Source organism: Bombina bombina, chromosome 1 (genome assembly GCF_027579735.1).
Source record: "Bombina bombina isolate aBomBom1 chromosome 1, aBomBom1.pri, whole genome shotgun sequence".
Taxonomy (NCBI): Eukaryota; Metazoa; Chordata; class Amphibia; order Anura; family Bombinatoridae; genus Bombina; species Bombina bombina.
Window position 1 is genome coordinate 463,002,309 of NC_069499.1, and position 20,993 is coordinate 463,023,301.

Sequence of the window (20,993 nt, forward strand, 5' to 3'; positions counted from 1 at the left end):
TATAAAGGGAACAGCTCCGGTTACTGGAATATCTACATTCAGGGCTACACTGTACCACTTGGTAATTTTGCCAAACTGCAACAGCGGTGGGAAATGAGTCAGCTGGGATGCATGAGTGACCCTGACGGTTACTGCAGGACTCTTATGAAAAATGGAGTGAATTGAATTCAGCATAAGTCACCAAAAGTAACAGTTGCCGGACTAGACTGTTTATTGCGAGAGTTTGTTTGATTGGTCTATGACATGATATAGTTCTTTTTACATATACAGTTTGCTTAGTAATTTTCTTGCACTGTATTATTTAATTACACTATTATAGACTATTTTATTGGGCTATACTAGTTTAGACTTAGCACTTTAACTCATATCTTGCTGTATCCTTAATGGATAATAACACAGTTTGATCATCATAAGGTTGGGCAAGGCGGAGTGCTACTGTATATGTAATTCCTTGGACCTTTGCTGGGTAATTTCCTGATATTATCTTTCATCCATTATTTCAGTTCTTTTAAATGTTATACTTAGTGCACTATGCCTGTTAGTTGCTCCCAAACATTTCAATGGTGATTATTACTGCTATTTACATTTTTATATAAAACTCTACCTTATATGCCCATTTTAGATTAGCCTATGTGGGCTATAGATATCTTGGCTGACTCATGCTTTGCAACAACATATTTTTGTTCTATAGTGTCAGGTTAGATGTAGTTAACTTTAAATAGGTACCCCTACTACTGACTTTACCAAGAGGCACATAGTTCTGAATATTTACAAATTCACTTAAACATTTAGGGTCCCACAGCCATTTAGAGACAGCTTTATCTATTCCCTTGATATGGTATTTGTTATTCCCATTCTTCTATTGCGGCTTAGGACATTATGGGTTGTATAGCATACTCATATTATACCTCTCAACGGTTTTATAAATGTATCATTTATTTGGAGTTCCTCTTCTAGTCTTAAATTAGAGACACAGTTATACAACCCAGTAAGCAAGGCTCCTTCTTAAAGTGATTGTAAAGTTGAAAGACTTAAAGCCCAGTATTTAAAAATACTTAACTTAACTTTTCGTTACTGTAAACACACCGTCGACCCTTAACCTGCTGCTCTTTCAGTATTGAGCAGATCAATGACAAATGCGGCTTCCTCTAATAATTGTGCGCTCCCTTTGGCGTCCAGCTCGTGAGGCACACAACATAGTAATACAGTAGATGAAGTTGAAAAAAGACCGAAGTCCATCGAGTTCAACCTATACAAATCTAAAATACTTACAAAAAGCTCCAGTTAAGCTTAAATAATCCCACTAAAAGGTGACCCATTTAGTACTAGCAATCATATCCATGAATTTTGTTTCTAGACAGAAATGTATCCAAACTATTTTTAAATGTATCTAGGGTATTGACATTCACTACCTCCTTTGGTAATGAGTTCCACAATTTTATTGCTCTTACAGTGAAAAAATATTTCCTATAATGGAAAAAGTAGAGGGCGCCACATAGTGCAAATCAGTCTGTAACACAGAGAATAAAGGAGAGCAGTATGAATCCTACTCACGTGATGAAAAGCACTATTGTGCAGTGTAAGCAATCCGGAACCACACTGTCGTCCGGTAGACCCAGCGATGATGCAGGAGCAGGTAGTATCCTCGTCCTACCAGGGGGAGTCCAAAGGTCCTGGGAACCGTGGCCATGAGAATAAGAGCCCACGATAAGGCTAGATCAACAGTTCGTGAGAGAGCCTTAAATCAGCTCAGGCAGGGAGATAGCAGCTAGAAGATGCAGAGTGGTAACCTCAAATGAGAGGAGAGTTACCAATAGATGGTGCAGCAGAAAAAATGAGAGATAAAAATTATTGTAATAGCAATTATAATTTAATAAAAGAATAAAAACATCAGCTGATGTTTTTATTCTTTTATTCTTTTATTAAAACAAAATTTATGCTTACCTGATAAATTTATTTCTTTTGCGATGTACCGAGTCCACGGTTTCATCCTTACTTGTGGGATATTATCCTTCCTAACAGGAAGTGGCAAAGAGAGCACCCACAGCAGAGCTGTCTATATAGCTCCCCCTTAACTCCAACCCCCATGTCATTTGACCGAAGGCTAAGGAAGAAAAAGGAGAAACTATAAGGTGCAGAGGTGACTGAAGTTTTCAATAGAAAATACTATCTGTCTTGAATAGACAGGGCTGGCCGTGGACTCGGTACATCAGAAAAGAAAGAAATTTATCAGGTAAGCATGAATTTTGTTTTCTTTTGCAAGATGTACCGAGTCCACGGTTTCATCCTTACTTGTGGGATACCAATACCAAAGCTTTAGAACACGGATGAAGGGAGGGACAAGACAGGAACCTAAACGGAAGGCACCAGTGCTTGCAGAACCTTTCTCCCAAAAATAGCCTCCGAAGAAGCAAAAGTATCAAATTTGGAAAATTTGGAAAAGGTATGAAGCGAAGACCAAGTCGCAGCCTTACAAATTTGTTCAACAGAAGCATCATTTTTAAAAGCCCATGTGGAAGCAACCGCTCTAGTGGAATGAGCTGTAATTCTTTCAGGAGGCTGCTTTCCAGCAGTCTCATAAGCCAAACGGATTATGCTTTTCAGCCAAAAGGAAAGAGAGGTAGCCGTAGCCTTTTGACCTCCATGCTTTCCAGAATAGACAACAAACAAAAAAGATGTTTGACGAAAATCTTTGGTTGCCTGCAAATAAAACTTCAAAGCACGAACCACGTCCAAGTTGTGCAACAGACTTTCCTTCTTAGAAGAAGGATTAGGACACAGAGAGGGAACAACAATTTCCTGATTGATATTCTTGTTAGTAACAACCTTAGGGAGGAACCCAGGTTTGGTATGCAAAACCACCTTATCCGCATGGAAAACAAGATAAGGCGAGTCACATTGTAATGCAGATAGTTCAGAAACTCTTCGAGCTGAAGAGATAGCAACTAGAAACAGAACTTTCCAAGATAGAAACCTAATATCTATGGAATGCATGGGTTCAAACGGAACCCCCTGAAGAACTTTAAGAACTAAATTTAAACTCCATGGCGGAGCAACAGGTTTAAACACAGGCTTGATTCTAACTAAAACCTGACAGAAAGCCTGAACGTCTGGGACATCTGCCAGACGCTTGTGCAATAGAATAGACAAAGCAGATATCTATCCTTTTAAGGAACTAGCTGACAATCCTTTCTCCAATCCCTCTTGGAGAAAGGGCAAAATCCTAGGAATCCTGATCTTACTCCATGAGTAACCTTTGGATTCGCACCAAAAAAGATATTTACGCCATATCTTATGATAGATTTTCCTGGTGACAGGCTTTCGAGCCTGAATCAAGGTATCTATGACTGACTCCGAGAAACCCTGCTTTGATAAAATCAAGTGTTCAATCTCCAAGCAGTCAGTTGCAGAGAAATTAGATTTGGATACTTGAACGGACCTTGAATCAAAAGGTCCTGCCTCAGTGGCAGAGACCATGGTAGCAGAGATAACATGTCCACCAGGTCTGCATACCAAGTCCTGTGTGGCCACGCAGGTGCAATCAAAATCACTGAAGCTCTCTCCTGTTTGATTCTGGCAATCAGACGCGGAAGGAGAGGGAATGGTGGAAACACATAAGCCAGGTTGAACGACCAGGGTACTGCTAGAGCATCTATCAGTACTGCCTGAGGATCCCTTGACCTGGACCCGTAAAGAGGAAGTTTGGCGTTCTGACGAGACGCCATCAGATCCAATTCTGGTGTGCCCCAAAGCTGAACCAGTTGAGCAAACACCTCCGGATGGAGTTCCCACTCCCCCAGATGAAAAGTCTGACGACTTAGAAAATCCGCCTCCCAGTTCTCTACCCCTGGGATATAGATTGCTGATAGATGGCAAGAGTGAGTCTCTGCCCATCGGATTATTCTGGAAACTTCTATCATCGCTAAGGAACTCCTTGTTCCCCCCTGATGATTGATATAAGCCACAGTCGTGATGTTGTCCGACTGAAATCTGATGAATCTGGCTGAAGCCAGCTGAGGCCACGCCTGAAGAGCATTGAATATCGCTCTTAATTCTAGAATATTTATCGGTAGGAGGGCCTCCTCCTGAGTCCACAAACCCTGTGCTTTCAGGGAATTCCAGACTGCACCCCAGCCCAGTAGGCTGGCGTCTGTCGTCACTACAACCCACGCTGGCCTGCGGAAACACATTCCCTGGGACAGGTAATCCTGTGACAACCACCAAAGAATAGAATCTCTGGTCTCCTGATCCAGACTTATCTGAGGAGATAAATCTGCATAATCCCCATTCCACTGTGTGAGCATGCACAGTTGCAGTGGTCTGAAATGTAAGCGAGCAAACGGAACTATGTCCATTGCCGCTACCATTAGTCCAATTACCTCCGTACACTGAGCCACTGACGGTCGAGGAATGGAATGAAGAGCTCGGCAGGTGGCTAAAATCTTTGATTTCCTGACCTCCGTCAGAAATATTTTCATATCCACTGAGTCTATCAGAGTCTCTAGGAATGAAACCCTTGTGAGAGGGGAAAGAGAACTCGTTTTTACGTTCACCTTCCACCCATGAAATCTTAGAAAGGCCAGCACGATGTCCGTGAGAGACTTGGCTAGTTGGAAAGTCGACGCTTGAATTAGGATGTCGTCTAGATAAGGCACCACTGCTATGCCCCGCGGCCTTAGGACCACCAGAAGGGACTCTAGCACCTTTGTGAAAATTCTGGGAGCCGTGGCCAACCCGAAGGGAAGAGCCACAAACTGATAATTCTTGTCCAGAAAGGCAAACCTGAGGAATTGATGATGATCCTTCTGGATAGGAATGTGTAGATACGCATCCTTTAAGTCCACGGTGGTCATATATTGACCCTCCTGGATCACTGGTAAAATAGTCCGAATGGTCTCCATCTTGGAAGGGACTCTGAGGAATTGGTTTAGGATCTTGAGATCTAGGATTGGTCTGAAGGTTCCCTCTTTTTTGGGAACCACAAACAGATTGGAGTAGAACCCCTGCCCCTGTTCTGTTTTCGGAACTGGGCAGATCACTCCCATGGTAAATAGATCTTCTACACAGCGTAAGAACACCTCTCTTTTTGTCTGGTTTACAGACAATTGAGAAAGATGGAATCTCCCCCTTGGAGGAGAATCTTTGAAATCTAGAAGATACCCCTGGGTTACGATTTCTAAAGCCCAGGAGTCCTGAACGTCTCTTGCCCAAGCCTGAGCAAAGAGAGAAAGTCTGCCCCCTACTAGATCTGCTCCCGGATCGGGGGCTACCCCTTCATGCTGTCTTGGTGGCAGCAGCAGGCTTCTTGGCCTGTTTACCTTTGTTCCAAGCCTGGTTAGGTCTCCAGACTGGCTTAGATTGAGCAAAGTTTCCCTCTTGCCTTGCAGCAGGGGAAGAGGAAGCGGAAACACCCTTGAAGTTTTGAAAGGAACGAAAATTATTTTGTTTGGTCCTCATCTTATTTGACTTATCCTGAGGGAGGGCATGACCCTTCCCTCCAATGATATCTGAAATGATCTCTTTCAGTTCAGGCCCTTGAAAGGGATGGTCAAAAGCTTAGATTTTGATGACACATCAGCCGACCAGGACTTAAGCCATAACGCTCTACGCGCTAAAATGGCAAAACCTGAATTCTTTGCCGCTAATTTAGCCAGATAAAAAGCGGCATCTGTAATGAAAGAATTAGCTAGCTTAAGAGCCCTAATTCTATCCAGAATATCATCTAATGGGATCTCCACCTGAAGAGCCTCTTCCAGAGCCTCGAACCAAAAGGCAGCTGCAGTGGTTACAGGAACAATGCATGCTATAGGCTGAAGAAAACCCTGATGAACAAAAAATTTCTTTAGGAGACCCTCTAATTTTTTATTCATAGGTTCTTTGAAAGCACAACTGTCCTCAATAGGTATAGTTGTACGCTTAGCCAGAGTAGAAATAGCTCCCTCCACCTTAGGGACCGTCTGCCACAAGTCCCGCATGGTGTCGGATATGGGAAACATCTTCTTAAAAATAGGAGGGGGAGCGAACGGAATACCTGGTCTATCCCACTCCTTAGTAACAATGTCCGAAATCCTCTTAGGGACCGGAAAAACATCAGTGGAGACAGGAACCTCTAAATATTTGTCCATTTTACACAATTTCTCTGGAACTACAATAGGGTCACAATCATCCAGAGTCGCTAAAACCTCCCTGAGCAATAAGCGGAGGTGTTCTAGCTTAAATTTAAAGGCCGTCATATCTGAATCTGTCTGAAGGAACATCTTTCCTGAATCAGAAATCTCTCCTTCAAACAGCAAATCCCTCATCCCTACCTCTGAACATTGTGAGGGTACATCGGATACGGCTACTAAAGCGTCAGAAGGCTCAGCATTTGTTCTTAACCCAGAGCTACTGCGCTTCCCTTGCAACCCAGGCAGTTTAGATAAAACCTCTGTGAGGGTAGAATTCATAACTGTGGCCATATCTTGCAAGGTGAAAGAATTAGACGCACTAGAGGTACTTGGCGTCACTTGTGCGGGCGTTACTGGTTGTGACACTTGGGGAGAACTAGATGGCATAACCTGATTTCCTTCTGTCTGAGAATCATCCAGTGCCAAACTCTTATAAGTCAAAATATGCTGTTTGCAATTTATAGACATATCAGTACATGTGGGACACATTCTAAGAAGGGGCTCCACAATGGCTTCTAAACAAATTGAGCAAGGAGTTCCCTCAATGTCAGACATGTTGAACAGGCTAGTAATGAGACAAGCAAGCTTGGAAAACACTTTATTCAGTGAAAAAACAACAATTTTAAAAAACGGTACTGTGCCTTTAAGAGAAAAAAAGGCATACCCAATCTGCAAAACTGCTTAAAAATACCTCAAATTTTTCGAAATTTTTACAGCAGATTCAATAAGCTTTAGTAAGATTGCACCACAAGCAAATGAAACATTTAACCCCTAAATATGGAAACCGGATTGACAAAGTGCCAAAAACTGGCTGTGGCGCCTACCTGCCATTAGGGATTGGTAATGTGGGGATAAAGCTTCGTTTTGGCCCAAAAAGTTCACCAGGACCCTCCGTTGTTGTAGCTTGCTGCTTGTCAAGAGAAAACAACTGCGCAACTGAGGCGCAAAATTAGGCCCCGCCCATCTCACTCGATGTTACTAAGGCCTCCAAAAAAAACACACCAAGCATTTTTACCATCCATGTGGGTTCTAAAACCCCAAAAAGCCAAGTGTACCCTCAATACAGTTGCCCCTCAACAGCACTCCCAGAACACACAACCGTTTGCTAATATCATTCAAACTGAGTGTCAACCATAAGTTTAGCCCTTTATGCAAGCTTAGTAATGCCACTATAGGTCTAGGATTACTGCTTACCCTTACCCTCATGGGGATACTGTCAGCCTTTCTGAAATATCACAGTCTCTCCAGAAAAAATGACTGAACATACCTCATTGCTGTATAGCATGAAACCGTTCCTCACACTGAGGTTTTCCTGTACTCCTCAGCTTCTGTGGGAACAGCATTGGATCTTAGTTACAAATGCTAAGATCATCATCCTCTAGGCAGAAATCTTCATCCATCTCCTGCCTGAGAGTAAATAGTACACACCGGTACCATTTAAAAATAAAAAACTCTTGCTTGAAGAAAATAAAAACGAACAGTTTATCACCTCTTTCACTTTACCCTTCCTGCTTAGAGCCGGCAAAGAGAATGACTGGGGGGTGGAGTTAAGGGGGGAGCTATATAGACAGTTCTGCTGTGGGTGCTCTCTTTGCCACTTCCTGTTAGGAAGGATAATATCCCACAAGTAAGGATGAAACCGTGGACTCGGTACATCTTGCAAAAGAAATTATAATTGCTATTACAATTATTTTTATCTCTCATTTTTGCTGCTGCACCATCTATTGGTAACTCTCCTCTCATTTGAGGTTACCACTCTGCATATAGCTGCTATCTCCCTGTCTAAGCTGATTTAAGGCTCTCTCACGAACTATTGATCTAGCCTTATCGTGGGCCCTTATTCTCACGGCCACGGTTCCCAGGACCTTTGGACTCCCCCTGGTGGGACGAGGATACTACCTGCTCCTGCATCATCGCTGGGTCTACCGGATAACAGTGTGGTTCCGGATTGCTTACACTGCACATTAGTGCTTTTCATCACGTGAGTAGGATTCATACTGCTCTCCTTTATTCTCTGTGTTACAGAATTATTTGCACTATGTGGCACCCTCTACTTTTTCCATTATAGATCATCATCTCCTGTGTGGTGGCGTGACACCCCAGAGGAGCTGCCTCTAGTCTTGGACTCTGTTTTGAGATTGAACAAAGTTTCTTTACCAGGACTATACCATTCTAGTTTATATCTGGACTTTCCATATTATTCATATATGTGCACTAGAGATTGTGCATTATTTTCACTAATATATGTGCCTGGTTACACATTATATATATATATATATATATATATATATATGCTCACTTATATATGTGCCTGGGTATACATCATATATCTGTATGCGATTTATATTTACACCTGATATACACGTATTATATATGCTAATTTGATTGTGGCTATTGGAGCAGATTGCACATTCTGTTTTTTTAATAATTGGACACCTTATCAAGGGATTCCTATTTGTTAATCTGTGATCCTGATATTTCCACCTACTATTTGGCACCTCTTACAGGTACCTGTTTGGCTCTGGTTGCCATCTGTGTATAGTTTGTTCCCTCTATTTGAAAAAACATTTCCGTTGCAGGAGATTAAATCTTCTTTCCTCCAACCTTAAATTGTGACGTCTTGTCACAAACAATTTTCTTGGATTGAACAGAGCTTCTGCCATCTCTGTATATGGACATTGAATATATTTATATAAAGTAATCATGTTACCTCTCAAGTCCTTTTTTTCTAAAGAAAACAGACCCAGTTTGGCTAGCCTCTCCTTTATAGCTTAAATTCTCCAATCCCCTTATTAGCTTTGTGACCGTTCTCTGAACTTTTTCTAGTTCTGCAATATATATTTTTGTGATCGGTCCCCAGAACTGCACTCCATACTCAAGGTGAGGTCTTACCAGGGATTTATATAGTGACAGAATTATGTTTTTTGCCCTTGAATCAATTCCTCTTTTAATACATGCTAGTATCTTATTAGCCTTTGAAGCTGCTGCCCTGCATTGTGCACCCATCTTTAGCTTGTTATGTAGTACTACTCTCAAATCCTTTTCCTCCTCTGTTTGGCTAAGTCTTGTCCCATTTAAACATTTGAATAATACGTTGCCTGCTTATTTTTACTTCCAAAATGTAGAACCTTACATTTTCCCGTATTAAATCTCATTTTCCATTTACCTGCCAATACTTCTAATTTTTGCAGATCCCTTTGTAACGAAAGTTCATCCTGCTCTGACCAAATGACCTTACTTAGAATCATCTGCAAAAATAGAGATTTAATCCTTGCTCCAAGTCATTTATAAAAATATTAAAAAGAACAGGGCCGAGTACTGATCCCTGGGGGACCTCACTGATTACCTTTGTCCAATCTGACTATGATCCATTCACTACTACTCGTTGCTCCCTATCTTTTATCCAATTATTTATCCATGAGCTAACATTTTCAGATATTCCCAGTCCCTTAATAGTGTGCATTAATCTCTCATGTGGCACTGTATCAAATGCCTTTGCAACATCTAAGTATATCACATCAACTGATTCCCCTTTATCTATATTTTTACTTACTTCCTCATAGAATCTAATTAGATTAGTTTGGCATGATCTATTTCTCATAAAACGATGCTGATTTGAATTTATAATCTTGATTACACGAATGTGCTCATCAATATAATCCCTTATAATCCCTTCAAATATCTTCCCCACTATTGATGTCAGACTAACTGGTCTATAGCTTTCTGGATCAACCCTGCTTCCCTTTTTAAAGAGTGGCGCCACATCAACTTTATGCCAATCCTGGGGTACCATGCCTGAGGATGAGTCTTGAAAAAACAAAAATGTATGCTTACCGGATATGGAGAGTCCACAATGTCATTCAATTACTAGTGGGGATATCACTCCTGGCCAGCAGGAGGAGGCAAAGAGCACCACAGCAAAGCTGTTAAGTGTCACTCCCCTACCCATAATCCCCAATCATTCGACCAAAGGGAAATGGAAAATGAATAATGAAGAGGTGCCAGAGGTTTATTAAAAAACAAATGTATTAATAAAGGGTTCGGTCGTGGATTCTCCATATCCGAAAAGAAAGAAATTTATCAGGTAAGCATAAATTTTGTTTTCTTTCCTAAGATATGGAGAGTCCACAACATCAATTAATTACTAGTGGGAACCAATACCCAAGCTAGAGGACACAGAATGAACAGGGAGGGAGAACAAGACAGGCAGACCTAAACAGAAGGCACCACCGCTTGAAGAACCTTTCTCCCAAAAGAGGCCTCAGCCGAGGCAAAAGTATCAAATTTGGAAAAAGTATGCAGAGAGGACCAAGTTGCAGCCTTGCAAATCTGTTCCACAGAAGCTTCATTTTTGAAAGCACAAGAAGAGGAGACAGTTCTAGTGGAATGAGCTGCAATTCTCTCAAGAGGCTGCTGTTCAGCAGTCTCATAAGCAAAACGAATTATACTTCTAAACCAGAGGGAAAGAGAAGTAGCAGTAGCCTTTTGACCCTCACGCTTTCCTGAGAAAAACAAACAGGGCAGAAGACTGGCGAAAATCCTTAGTCGTCTGAAGGTAGAATTTTAGAGCACGCACCACATCCAAGTTGTGCAACAGACGTTTCTTATGAGAAGATGGATTAGGACAGAGAGAAGGAACAAACATTTCCTGATTAATATTTCTATCCGAAACCACTTTCGGTAGATAACCCAATTTAGTATGAAGAACCACCCTATCTGCATGAAAGATAAGGTAAGGTGAATCACAATACAAAGCCGAGAGTTCTGAAACACTCCAAGCAGAAGAGATAGCAATAAGAAACAAAACCTGCCAAGATAACAATATCTATAGAATGCATAGGCTCAAACGATGCCTGCTGCAAAACTTTAAGAACAAGGTTAAGGCTCCAAGGAGGAGCAACAGGTTTAAAACAAAGGCCTGATTCTGACCAGGGCCTAACAAAAAGATTAAACATCTGGCACATCTGCCAGATGCTTATGTAAAAGAATAGATAAAGCAGAAATCTGACCTTTCAGAGAACTGACTGACAACCCTTTCTCTAGACCTTCCTGGAGAAAGGACAGAATCCTAGGAATCCTGACCCTACTCCAAGAGTAGCCTTTGGATTTACACCAATAAAAGGTATTTACGCCATACCTTATCATAAATATTACGAGTAACAGGCTTGTGAGCCTGTAGCATGGTCCCAATGACCGACTCGCGCTTAGCCAGAAATAAGTGTTCAATCTCAAAGCAGTCAGCTTCAGAGAAACGAGATTTGGATCGAGGAATTGACCCTGAGTTAGAAGGTCCCGCCTCAGAGGCAACCTCCAAGGTGGCAAAGATGACATCTTCACTAGGTCTGCATACCAGATCCTGTGAGGTCATGCAGGAGCTATAAGAATTACCAATGCTCTCCTGTTTGATACAATGACTCGTGGAAGGAGCGCAAACGGAGGAAACAGATATGCTAGACCGAAATCCAAAGGAACCGCCAGAGCATCTATCAGAGTAGAATGCGGATCTCTTGACCTTGAACCGTACCTTGGAGTCTTGGTGTTTTGCCGAGATGCCATCAGATCCAACTCCGGCACCCCCCACTTGAGGGTTAACCTGGAGAACACCTCAGGATGGAAAGGCAACTACCCTGGATGAAATGTCTGTCTGCTCAGGAAATCCTCTTCCCAGTTGTCCACTCCTGGAATGTGCATGGCAGATAGACAACAATTGTGAGCTTCCCCCACTGAATAATCCGTGCCATCATGGCTAAGGAACTCCGAGTTCCTCCCTGGTGGTTGATGTAAGCCACTGAGGTGACGTTGTCCGACTGGAGCCTGATAAACTGGGCTAAAGACAATTAAGGCCACGCGATCAGAGCATTGTAAATCGCTCTCAAGATGTTTATGGGGAGAGCAGACTCTTCCCAAGGCAATAGTCCCTGCGCCTTTAACAAGTCCTAGCAGGCTGGCATCCGTGGTCACAATTACCCAGGAAGGTCTCCGGAAGCATGTGCCTTGACAGAGATGGTCCTGAGAAAGCCACCACGGGAGAGTCTCTTGTCAACTGCTCTAGATCTATACTCTGAGACAGATCTGAATGGTCTCCGTTACATTGTCTGAGCATGCATAATTGCAGAGCTCTCAAATGGAATTGAGCAAAGGGAATGATGTCCATGGAAGCGACCATCAGACCAATTACCTCCGACCATCAGACCAATTACCTCTATGCATTGAGCCACTGATGGCCAAACAGTAGACTGTAGAGAGAGGCAAGAGGAGAGAATTTTGGATTTTCTGACCTCCATCAGAAAAATTTTCATAGATAGGGAATCTATTATGGTCCCTAAGAAAACCACTCTTGTAGCTGGAACTCTTTTCCATATTCACTTTCCATCCGTGGGAACGTAGAAAAGACAACAAGATCTCTGTATGAGAGTTTGCTTGTTGAAAAGATGATGCTTGAATTAATATGTTGTCCCCGAGACCTGATCACTGACAAGAGAGCCCCCAAAACCTTTGAAAAAATTCTGGGAGCTGTGGCAAGGCTAAAACGGAAGAGCCACAAAATGAAAGTGTTTGTCTAGAAAGGTGAATCTCAGGAACTTGTGATGATCCCTGTGGATGGGAACATGAAGATACGCATCCTTCAGGTCTATGGTCGTCATGAATTGACCCTCCTGAACCAATGGAAGAATGTAACAAATGGTTTCCATTTTGAAGCACAAAGAAAAGTGGCGCTAATTATGAACCATTAGTAGATAAATAAATAAATATCTAGTTGAGGTTAAATATAAAATGATTAATATCCTGTGATTAGAACAAATAACATACACAATTTTTTTTTAAAAAGCCACTATACATGGATAAATAGGGAGCTGCTAATAAATCTCAAGAGACCTTATGTGAATATAAAAAGTGACAATGGTTATATATAAAACAATAATCCAATATGATACTGTACTTGTAAAAGTCCAAGCGATATTTTAAATATGTTATTCAGCTCGTTTGATAAAGTCCGTGGTGAGCTGATACTTTCTATGTGAAGGTGCTGCTGTAAATAAAACTTGTACGTCCCGGACAATCTGAAATCAAATCTGTAGAGGGTAGAGAAATAGACAGCGCAACCCACAATTCAAATGTAATTTATTAACACTCTATTACACTCATAATAAAAAACATAATTTATGCTTACCTGATAAATTTATTTCTCTTGTAGTGTATCCAGTCCACGGATCATCCATCACTTGTGGGATATTCTCCTTCCCAACAGGAAGTTGCAAGAGGATCACCCACAGCAGAGCTGCTATATAGCTCCTCCCCTAACTGCCATATCCAGTCATTCGACCGAAACAAGCCGAGAAAGGAGAAACCATAGGGTGCAGTGGTGACTGAAGTTTAATTAAAATTTAGACCTGCCTTAAAAGGACAGGGCGGGCCGTGGACTGGATACACTACAAGAGAAATAAATTTATCAGGTAAGCATAAATTATGTTTTCTCTTGTTAAGTGTATCCAGTCCACGGATCATCCATCACTTGTGGGATACCAATACCAAAGCACACGGATGATGGGAGGGACAAGGCAGGAACTTAAACGGAAGGAACCACTGCCTGTAGAACCTTTCTCCCAAAAACAGCCTCCGAAGAAGCAAAAGTATCAAATTTGTAAAATTTTGAAAAGGTATGAAGCAAAGACCAAGTCGCAGCCTTGCAAATCTGTTCAACAGAGGCCTCATTTTTAAAGGCCCAGGTGGAAGCTACAGCTCTAGTAGAATGAGCTGTAATTCTTTCAGGGGGCTGCTGTCCAGCAGTCTCATATGCTAAACGGATTATACTCCGAAGCCAAAAAGAAAGAGAGGTTGCCGAGGCCTTTTGACCTCTCCTCTGTCCAGAGTAAATAACAAACAGATGAGATGTTTGGCGAAAATCTTTAGTAGCCTGCAAGTAAAACTTCAATGCACGGACTACGTCTAGATTATGCAAAAGACGTTCCTTCTTTGAAGAAGGATTAGGGCATAATGATGGAACAACAATCTCTTGATTGAAACCACCTTAGGTAAAAACCCAGGTTTTGTACGCAGAACTACTTTATCTGAATGAAAGATCAGATAAGGAGAATCACAATGTAAGGCAGATAACTCAGAGACTCTTCGAGCCGAGGAAATAGCCATCAGAAAAAGAACTTTCCATGACAGAAGTTTGATATCAATAGAATGAAGGGGTTCAAGCGGAACCCCTTGAAGAACTTGAAGAACCAAGTTTAATCTCCATGGGGGAGCAACAGGTTTAAACACAGGCTTAATTCTAACTAAAGCCTGACAAAATGCCTGAACGTCTGGAACTTCTGCCAGACGCTTGTGTAAAAGAATAGACAGAGCAGAAATCTGTCCCTTTAAAGAACTAGCTGATAGTCCTTTGTCCAAACCCTCTTGGAGGAAGGACAATATCCTAGGAATCCTAACCCTACTCCATGAGTAATTCTTGGATTCACACCAATGAAGATATTTACGCCAAATCTTGTGGTACATTTTGCTGGTGACAGGCTTTCGTGCCTGTATTAAGGTATCAATTACTGACTCGGAGAAGCCACGCTTTGATAGGATCAAGCGTTCAATATCCATGCAGTCAGTCTCAGAGAAAGTAGATTCGGATGATTGAAAGGACCTTCTATTAGAAGGTCTTGTCTCAGAGGCAGAGTCCATGGTGGAAAGGATGACATGTCCACTAGGTCTGCATACCAGGTCCTGCGTGGCCACGCAGGCGCTATCAATATCACCGATGCTCTCTCCTGTTTGATTTTGGCAATCAGACGAGGGAGCAGAGGAAACGGTGGAAACACATAGGCCAGGTTGAAGAACCAAGGCGCTGCTAGAGCATCTATCAGTGCCGCTTCTGGGTCCCTGGACCTGGATCCGTAACAAGGAAGCTTGGCGTTCTGGCGAGACGCCATGAGATCCAGTTCTGGTTTGCCCCAACGGAGAACCAATTGAGCAAACACCTCCGGATGGAGTTCCCACTCCCCCGGATGAAAAGTCTGACGACTTAGAAAATCCGCCTCCCAGTTCTCTACCCCTGGGATATGAATCGCTGATAGGTGGCAAGAGTGAGTCTCTGCCCAGCGAATTATCTTGGAGACTTCTGACATCGCTAGGGAACTCCTGGTCCCCCCTTGATGGATGATGTAAGCCACAGTCGTGATGTTGTCCGACTGAAATCTGATGAACCTCAGTGTTGCTAACTGAGGCCAAGCTAGAAGAGCATTGAATATTGCTCTTAACTCCAGAATATTTATTGGGAGGAGTTTCTCCTCCTGAGTCCATGAACCCTGAGCCTTCAGGGAGTTCCAGACTGCACCCCAACCTAGAAGGCTGGCGTCTGTTGTTACAATGGTCCAATCTGGCCTGCGAAAGGTCATACCTTTGGACAGATGGACCCGAGATAACCACCAGAGAAGAGTATCTATGGTTTCCTGATCCAGATTTAGTAGAGGGGACAAATCTGTGTAATCCCCATTCCACTGACTGAGCATGCATAATTGCAGCGGTCTGAGATGCAGGCGCGCAAATGGCACTATGTCCATCGCCGCTACCATTAAGCCGATTACTTCCATGCACTGAGCCACCGTGGGGCGCGGAATGGAGTGAAGAACACGGCAAGCATTTAGAAGTTTTGATAACCTGGACTCCGTCAGGTAAATTTTCATTTCTATAGAATCTATCAGAGTCCCAAGGAAGGAAACCCTTGTGAGAGGAGATAGAGAACTCTTTTCTTCGTTCACTTTCCACCCATGCGACCTCAGAAATGCCAGAACTATCTCTGTATGAGACTTGGCAATTTGAAAGCTTGACGCCTGTATCAGGATGTCGTCTAGGTAAGGAGCCACCGCTATGCCTCGCGGTCTTAGAACCGCCAGAAGTGAGCCCAGAACCTTTGTAAAAATTCTTGGGGCTGTAGCCAACCCGAATGGAAGAGCTACAAACTGGTAATGCCTGTCTAGAAAGGCAAACCTCAGGAACCGATGATGATTCTTGTGGATCGGAATGTGAAGGTAGGCATCCTTTAAGTCCACTGTGGTCATGTACTGACCCTCTTGGATCATGGGTAAAATGGTTCGAATAGTTTCCATCTTGAATGATGGAACTCTGAGGAATTTGTTTAGGATCTTTAGATCCAAAATTGGTCTGAAGGTTCCCTCTTTTTTGGGAACCACAAACAGATTTGAATAAAACCCCTGTCCTTGTTCCGTCTGCGGAACTGGATGGATCACTCCCATTACAAGGAGGTCTTGCACGCAGCTTAGGAATGCCTCTTTCTTTATCTGGTTTGCAGATAATCTTGAAAGGTGAAATCTCCCTTGTGGGGGAGAAGCTTTGAAGTCCAGAAGATATCCCTGAGATATGACCTCCAACGCCCAGGGATCCTGAACATCTCTTGCCCACGCCTGGGCGAAGAGAGAGAGTCTGCCCCCTACTAGATCCGTTGTTGGATAGGGGGCCGCTCCTTCATGCTGTCTTGGAGGCAGCAGCAGGCTTTCGGCCTGCTTGCCCTTGTTCCAGGACTGGGTAGGTTTCCAGGCCTGCTTAGATTGAGAAAAAGTTCCCTCTTGTTTTGAAGTAGAGGGAGCTGATCCTGAACCTGCCTTGAAATTTTGAAAGGCACGAAAATTAGACTGTTTGGCCCTTGATTTGGCCCTGTCCTGAGGAAGGGTGTGACCCTTACCTCCAGTAATGTCAGCAATAATTTCTTTCAAACCAGGCCAGAATAAGGTCTGCCCCTTGAAAGGAATGTTAAGTAATTTAGACTTTGAAGTCACATCAGCTGACCAGGAATTAAGCCATAGCGCCCTAAGCGCATGGATGGCGAATCCGGAATTCTTAGCCGTTAGTTTAGTCAAATGAACAATGGCATCAGAAACAAATGACTTAGCTAGCTTAAGTGTTCTAAGCTTGTCAATAATTTCAGTCAATGGAGCTGTATGGATGGCCTCTTCCAGGGCCTCAAACCAGAACGCCGCCGCAGCAGTGACAGGCGCAATGCATGCAAGGGGCTGTAAAAACAGAATTTATGTTTACCTGATAAATTACTTTCTCCAACGGTGTGTCCGGTCCACTGCGTCATCCTTACTTGTGGGATATTCTCTTCCCCAACAGGAAATGGCAAAGAGCCCAGCAAAGCTGGTCACATGATCCCTCCTAGGCTCCGCCTACCCCAGTCATTCGACCGACGTTAAGGAGGAATATTTGCATAGGAGAAACCATATGGTACCGTGGTGACTGTAGTTAAAGAAAAAAATTATCAGACCTGATTAAAAAAACCAGGGCGGGCCGTGGACCGGACACACCGTTGGAGAAAGTAATTTATCAGGTAAACATAAATTCTGTTTTCTCCAACATAGGTGTGTCCGGTCCACGGCGTCATCCTTACTTGTGGGAACCAATACCAAAGCTTTAGGACACGGATGAAGGGAGGGAGCAAATCAGGTCACCTAAATGGAAGGCACCACGGCTTGCAAAACCTTTCTCCCAAAAATAGCCTCAGAAGAAGCAAAAGTATCAAACTTGTAAAATTTGGTAAAAGTGTGCAGTGAAGACCAAGTCGCTGCCCTACATATCTGATCAACAGAAGCCTCGTTCTTGAAGGCCCATGTGGAAGCCACAGCCCTAGTGGAATGAGCTGTGATTCTTTCGGGAGGCTGCCGTCCGGCAGTCTCGTAAGCCAATCTGATGATGCTTTTAATCCAAAAAGAGAGAGAGGTAGAAGTTGCTTTTTGACCTCTCCTTTTACCGGAATAAACAACAAACAAGGAAGATGTTTGTCTAAAATCCTTTGTAGCATCTAAATAGAATTTTAGAGCGCGAACAACATCCAAATTGTGCAACAAACGTTCCTTCTTTGAAACTGGTTTCGGACGCAGAGAAGGTACGATAATCTCCTGGTTAATGTTTTTGTTAGAAACAACTTTTGGAAGAAAACCAGGTTTAGTACGTAAAACCACCTTATCTGCATGGAACACCAGATAAGGAGGAGAACACTGCAGAGCAGATAATTCTGAAACTCTTCTAGCAGAAGAAATTGCAACTAAAAACAAAACTTTCCAAGATAATAACTTAATATCAACGGAATGCAAGGGTTCAAACGGAACCCCCTGAAGAACTGAAAGAACTAAATTGAGACTCCAAGGAGGAGTCAAAGGTTTGTAAACAGGCTTAATTCTAACCAGAGCCTGAACAAAGGCTTGAACATCTGGCACAGCGGCCAGCTTTTTGTGAAGTAACACAGACAAGGCAGAAATCTGTCCCTTCAGGGAACTTGCAGATAATCCTTTTTCCAATCCTTCTTGAAGGAAGGATAGAATCCTAGGAATCTTAACCTTGTCCCAAGGGAATCCTTTAGATTCACACCAACAGATATATTTTTTCCAAATTTTGTGGTAAATCTTTCTAGTTACAGGCTTTCTGGCCTGAACAAGAGTATCGATAACAGAATCTGAGAATCCTCGCTTCGATAAGATCAAGCGTTCAATCTCCAAGCAGTCAGCTGGAGTGAAACCAGATTCGGATGTTCGAACGGACCCTGAACAAGAAGGTCTCGTCTCAAAGGTAGCTTCCAAGGAGGAGCCGATGACATATTCACCAGATCTGCATACCAAGTCCTGCGTGGCCACGCAGGAGCTATCAAAATCACCGACGCCCTCTCCTGAGTGATCCTGGCTACCAGCCTGGGGATGAGAGGAAACGGCGGGAACACATAAGCTAGTTTGAAGGTCCAAGGTGCTACTAGTGCATCCACTAGAGCCGCCTTGGGATCCCTGGATCTGGACCCGTAGCAAGGAACTTTGAAGTTCTGACGAGAGGCCATCAGATCCATGTCTGGAATGCCCCACAGCTGAGTGACTTGGGCAAAGATTTCCGGATGGAGTTCCCACTCCCCCGGATGCAATGTCTGACGACTCAGAAAATCCGCTTCCCAATTTTCCACTCCTGGGATGTGGATAGCAGACAGGTGGCAGGAGTGAGACTCCGCCCATAGAATGATTTTGGTCACTTCTTCCATCGCCAGGGAACTCCTTGTTCCCCCCTGATGGTTGATGTACGCAACAGTTGTCATGTTGTCTGATTGAAACCGTATGAACTTGGCCCTCGCTAGCTGAGGCCAAGCCTTGAGAGCATTGAATATCGCTCTCAGTTCCAGAATATTTATCGGTAGAAGAGATTCTTCCCGAGACCAAAGACCCTGAGCTTTCAGGGATCCCCAGACCGCGCCCCAGCCCATCAGACTGGCGTCGGTCGTGACAATGACCCACTCTGGTCTGCGGAATGTCATCCCTCGTGACAGGTTGTCCAGGGACAGCCACCAACGGAGTGAGTCTCTGGTCCTCTGATTTACTTGTATCTTCGGAGACAAGTCTGTATAGTCCCCATTCCACTGACTGAGCATGCACAGTTGAAATGGTCTTAGATGAATGCGTGCAAAAGGAACTATGTCCATTGCCGCTACCATCAACCCGATCACTTCCATGCACTGAGCTATGGAAGGAAGAGGAACGGAATGAAGTATCCGACAAGAGTCTAGAAGTTTTGTTTTTCTGGCCTCTGTCAGAAAAATCCTCATTTCTAAGGAGTCTATTATTGTTCCCAAGAAGGGAACCCTTGTTGACGGAGATAGAGAACTCTTTTCCACGTTCACTTTCCATCCGTGAGATCTGAGAAAGGCCAGGACAATGTCCGTGTGAGCCTTTGCTTGAGGAAGGGACGACGCTTGAATCAGAATGTCGTCCAAGTAAGGTACTACAGCAATGCCCCTTGGTCTTAGCACAGCTAGAAGGGACCCTAGTACCTTTGTGAAAATCCTTGGAGCAGTGGCTAATCCGAAAGGAAGCGCCACGAACTGGTAATGTTTGTCCAGGAATGCGAACCTCAGGAACCGATGATGTTCCTTGTGGATAGGAATATGTAGATACGCATCCTTTAAATCCACCGTGGTCATAAATTGACCTTCCTGGATGGAAGGAAGAATAGTTCGAATGGTTTCCATCTTGAACGATGGAACCTTGAGAAACTTGTTTAAGATCTTGAGATCTAAGATTGGTCTGAACGTTCCCTCTTTTTTGGGAACTATAAACAGATTGGAGTAGAACCCCATCCCTTGTTCTCTTAATGGAACGGGATGAATCACTCCCATTTTTAACAGGTCTTCTACACAATGTAAGAATGCCTGTCTTTTTATGTGGTCTGAAGACAACTGAGACCTGTGGAACCTCCCCCTTGGGGGAAGTCCCTTGAATTCCAGAAGATAACCTTGGGAGACTATTTCTAGCGCCCAAGGATCCAGAACATCTCTTGCCCAAGCCTGAGCGAAGAGAGAGAGTCTGCCCCCCACCAGATCCGGTCCCGGATCGGGGGCCAACATTTCATGCTGTCTTGGTAGCAGTGGCAGGTTTCTTGGCCTGCTTTCCCTTGTTCCAGCCTTGCATTGGTCTCCAAGCTGGCTTGGCTTGAGAAGTATTACCCTCTTGCTTAGAGGACGTAGCACTTTGGGCTGGTCCGTTTCTACGAAAGGGACGAAAATTAGGTTTATTTTTTGCCTTGAAAGGCCGATCCTGAGGAAGGGCGTGGCCCTTACCCCCAGTGATATCCGAGATAATCTCTTTCAAGTCAGGGCCAAACAGCGTTTTCCCCTTGAAAGGAATGTTAAGTAGCTTGTTCTTGGAAGACGCATCAGCCGACCAAGATTTCAACCAAAGCGCTCTGCGCGCCACAATAGCAAACCCAGAATTCTTAGCCGCTAACCTAGCCAATTGCAAAGTGGCGTCTAGGGTGAAAGAATTAGCCAATTTGAGAGCATTGATT